Source organism: Lagenorhynchus albirostris, chromosome 18 (genome assembly GCF_949774975.1).
Source record: "Lagenorhynchus albirostris chromosome 18, mLagAlb1.1, whole genome shotgun sequence".
NCBI classification, from domain to species: domain Eukaryota; kingdom Metazoa; phylum Chordata; class Mammalia; order Artiodactyla; family Delphinidae; genus Lagenorhynchus; species Lagenorhynchus albirostris.
In genome coordinates, this window is record NC_083112.1 from 67250667 (window position 1) to 67255665 (window position 4999).

At 42.6% G+C, this 4999-nt stretch overlaps 1 non-coding gene across 1 annotated transcript; it reads left to right on the forward strand.

Moving 5' to 3' along the window:
• The first annotated feature begins 4291 nt into the window (after positions 1–4291).
• Positions 4292–4412, forward strand: LOC132509074 (U6atac minor spliceosomal RNA). The gene has a single exon (XR_009536894.1). It is a non-coding gene; the product is annotated as a U6atac minor spliceosomal RNA (small nuclear RNA).
• Positions 4413–4999: the final 587 nt, after the last annotated feature.

Sequence of the window (4999 nt, forward strand, 5' to 3'; positions counted from 1 at the left end):
GGCCAGCCAGACTCCTGCCCAGTGCCCCAGCTTAGAATCCTGCGTCAATTCTCACCACTTCTAAACCTAGTACCAGTAACTACCTAAATAGCAGGTATAAGTTCACAAACTCAAGGTGTGCAAAAAAAAAAAATTCTATCTCTTCATTTTCTTTATATCAAAGTAAATCTTTCAACCCTCTGGCCTGCTAGGCTGGAAGAAAATGGCATTGCCATTGTTATGAGGTCTCTCTCTTCTCTTCCCTTACCCTCAGCGGAAGGCACAAGTTCTATGTGGTGCGGGGAACAGGCAAGGTCACTCTTCTGGGTTTTTCGTCCTCTTTGTTATCTCCATTTTCTAAACCCACCACAATGAAGGCTCTGCTTCCTTGGAGCCGGGAACCCTATAGTTAGGGACCAGCCTCCCATGGCCCTCCTAAATCTCAGCACTTCCACTAGGGACAGCAGAGGACAAAGCCAAGGACTGGAAGAAATCCCTCCTGCTGCCCTGCCTTTGCCTCAAAGATGCTCCTCTGCCCACTGGTGTCTGCAAAGGAAGAGAGCATTATTTCTCTAATCACTCTGGTTTTAGGAGGATAAAGGTCTGAAGAAAAAGCGTCTTTTGAGTAATTTCGTTTTGGACACAGTAGCCCCCAACTTCCTCTGAGGCACAGTGTTAATGAGGGAGCACAAAAGCCCTGCCCACCTTGGTGGAACAGGGGAGGAGAAACTGTTGGAAGAGATGCCCCAGTAAATTATCCTGTCACGTAGATTATGTGTAAGTGACCCTGGGTTGTTTACAAAATTTTAAAACCTATGAGTTGTGTATTAGTCACTCATAAGAATCAAGAGAGGACTTGCATTTTTAGATCACTTTAGGTTCATCGGAGGAACTTTGTGGTCCACTGACCTTTCTTCAGGATCCTGATCTGGTCCAACCTCCCATACCTGGAGGACGCACATTACAGCATCATCACAGGGAAGTTTCCAGACATTGCTCAGACATGTCCGAGCACAGGACATAGCTGCCTCCCAGGGCAAATCATGCCCTTTCTGATTTAAAGCAACTTCTGCCTCTTTAACTTCTTTTCACTGATCCATGTTTCACCCTTTGAAGCTGCCCTGAGTCTGTCTAGCTTACTATCAGTGGTTCCACAGACGTAATTTTAAAGTTTTTGCAGAACTTTGAGGAATAATCTGCTCGGGCCTGGAGTGTTAAACTCATTTAAAACATCTAGATCTCTTAAGTCTGTTCTCCTCTTTAAAGATTTGAAAATTTTCTCATTAAAAAAAACCAAAAAAAACCACTAGGGCTTCCCTGGTGGTGCAGTGGTTGAGAGTTCACCTGCCGACGCCAGGGGACGAGAGTTCGTGCCCCTGTCTGGGAGGATCCCACATCCCGCGGAGCGACTATATTGAAATCAAGTAGTTCTCCTTTTTTCTTTCATTGCTTAACTTTATTCTCTTTATCTAAACAACAGAAGTTCGTAGTTTTTAAAAATAAGGAAAAAAGACAGATCAAGAGAAGTAAAATTACCCATAAACTCAACACTGAGATCTCTCTCTTTTTAATGGCTACATATAGGCATAATTATATATTGACCAAGTATCCTACTGGCTGTACTGTTTTGAACTTTGCTTTCTCCACTTAGCAATATGTCTTAAAAGGGCCTGTGTTCCCCACGCTAGTCATTTGTCATTATACCCCAGTCTCAAGCTGTGAGTTACCTCTTTGTTATCCTTGTTTCAAATATATCTATTTTTTAAAGCTCCTGAATATTTTGTTCTTTGGGTTCCTGTACCATTTTTTTTGTTCCATTATTTTCATTGACTTGATTCTGTATACATCCTTCTATATAAACAATATCATAATCTATAAACAATACCTTATAATCTGTCCCTGTGTGTCACCCATGAACACCCTGACTTTCTTTAGATATCTTCCCATTTCTTCAAAAAAGAACATCACTTGTAATTGCTTGTTCAGAATTTTGCCGTTGTTAAGCCCTCACCCCTCCTAAGCCAACTAAGCCTTTAGAGTCTCTGGCCTTGGAGTCAGGTCTATTCCTTCCCTCTGAACATTTCTGACATCTGCCTTCCTAAAATCTAGGGTACGTAGTCGACGGAGCCCAGAGCTGGGGATCCAGCACAAAGTTGGCCAGGTCCATCCTGACATTTTGAGAACTTGTTGCTCTGTCCATCCCTCCTCCTCAACACACACGTGCACATGCGTGCACACACACACACACACACACACACACACACACACACACACACACAGGCTAAGACCCTGCACTCAACGGTTGATCTATGGACTATGCTTGGCTCCAGGACCATAGTCAGTGGGACTGGGGTGGAGATGTCTGGTTCAAACCAAGCCAGTAGATTCTCTCTCCTGGGCATATGGAATGGGGATACAGGGACTATCAGTCTCTTCCAGGCCCTTGCATGGGAAGTGGTAGGAAGCAGAGCCCAGGGGAGCCACATCTGGCCCAGATGGAGGCAGATGACATCGAACTGGTTTTCCGAGAGAGAAGAACAAAGCAGGCACAGAGAAGGAAGTGGAGATACTACAACAGACACACTTGTTGCCCCTCCCAGATCCCCTTGGGTTCCTTTTACCAGCCGTGTGTGCCCACTGCCGGCCTCTGCAAGCCTTGTCCCTCATGGCCCTCACTGGTGACTTTCTGAGCATCACCCTTTGTGTCCTGGAGCCGCCCCATTCATGGGGCTAGAAGCCCCCGGGTGTTTTCTGTTTCCCTCTATGCCTCCCCTCCCTCCTCTACGATCATCAACTGATCAGTGCGCAAGTACACACGTCCATTTCCATTGCTCGAGGCCCAATTTACACCCCTAAGCTTCCCTTACTAAGTTCCCCCTGGAGCATCTCACTGATACCCGAATTCTTGGCATTTGGGAAAGCCTGATGCAGAACCCATGGGAAACCAGGTAGCCAGAGAAATGGAGAGAGTGACCTCAGGCCTGAGAGATGACTAGTCCTGGTTGAGGTCCCCTGTGAGGCCCGAAGCTCTTCCCCTGAGGGTTCAGTGATCTGCTCCTGAATCTTCAACTCACTCTCCTGGTGGGTTAGGCTTCAACCAGCCAATTTCTCTGACCTGTTACCCTGAAGACCTGACTCAGGCACCCAGCACGCCCTCCCTGCTGGCGGTCACTGTGCTCCAGAGTTCCCAAGCTTTAACTTTGATCAATTATTTATTTCCACTGGTCAGCATCTCGAGGTGATATTATCAGTAAGACAAGCTTAGAATTCATCAGAGACTCTGCTTTTACTGGAAAGTGGCTTCCAAAAGAATTTCTAGATCTTTAAGTCACTCAATCACTGCTATTTTTGGCCATGCTTATGCTTGGCCAAAATTATACTTTATACCATTATACCATTATACTTATTTAGTTATATAAAAGAACTAATATTTAATATATGTAAATATTTTATATACATATTTATTATATATGTGTGCCACTCTTGTCCTAGAGCAAAAGTTTTTACTATAATGAACAGCTTTAAAAATATTATTTTAATGGAAAGGTCTTGTCCTTTGCCCTTTTATCCAAAAGTCTATTTATATAAATGCAAAAAAAAAAAGAAAAGAAGCTCATGTTCCTTATTTGGTGGTTGTGTTTCTTCTACTGGAGCCTGCCTTGCAAAGATATTTTTGTTGCTGACACAGAGATTTTGTTTTTTGTTTTGTTTTCTAAGGTTCTTTACTAAAAGCCAGGGACTTTTTTGTACATCAGTTATCAAGTTTCTCCCAGGCCGTGATGAAAAGGAATATTGCTTCACAGACTTTTCTGTCAGTAGATTAGGTGTTTCCACTGTGTTGAGAACACATTATACAATAATTGATAAATACAGAAAATCAGGCTTCACATTGTTCCTTAATGAAATAATGACGTGGACGTAAAAACCTCGATGATTCCTTATGATGCTCAAAATTGAGATATGGGAAGGAAACGTTAGCCCCACGTTGACTTGGAGAAACACAGGACTGGACATTAGTTCCCATTCCTCGTTCAGTGCTTTGCTTTTTTCCATCATCTAAAGATGGAAGGCCTTAAAAGGCCTTGTTCTTTTCCAATTTCTCCCCACACTGTTCCTTTGTTTTCAGCTGTCTTTTGTCTCCCTGATCGTTTTCCACCTTTAAACACAGATGAGCAATGCTTAGGGGCTCTAAACATCGCCATCCAGCACTGCCACAGACCCCTGCACTTGATTTGTTGAATGCTGACCGCAAGTCTGGAGGGCCCTTTGCACAGTTCCACACACAGAAAGATTTCAGTAAATGCTGGCTTAGCAGCTGGATCAAAGGAGAGATGGTGTATAGCGATCCCTCAGGAGAGGAAGGACGGACTAGGGTTCCACTCACTTAGTAATCACACATATTACTTCTTTTTTTTTTCATATTACTTCTTTTGGATCCCATTTTTAAATCTAAACCTCAGGACCCATGCCTTTCTGGAGGGCTGGGATTCTGTCATAGCCACACGTATAATAAAAGAATAACTGCTAACGTTGAATGAGTACTTCATATATGACAGGCATTCTTTAATTGCCACAGAACTGAAAGAAGGAAGTAACACTGAATTACCTCATTAATTAGAATTATTAGAATTCAGAATTATTTCATTAATTCTTATATACTAATGATATATATAACGATACTAATAATATTGATACTACTAATAAATACAAATAAAAACTATATATGCTAATATACTATATATTAAGTATATATGTATGTAATTTTCACTAACATCTCAGAATCCTGATGCCTCTTATAACTGATGGCATTTCACAGTTAGTCTGGACCTGGCAGCAGCAATACGTACTTGTCCTTGCCTGTGTATACACAGACTTGGGTCTTTGCAATTAACATTAGTATTTCAACTGAGTTGCATGCCTTGCTGGGACTATGTGAGCACAGAAAAACATGGGAATAGAGTTGGAAATGTGCTGCTGGAGAAATGATTGCACGCCTACATTTTCTTGCAAAGGCACAACT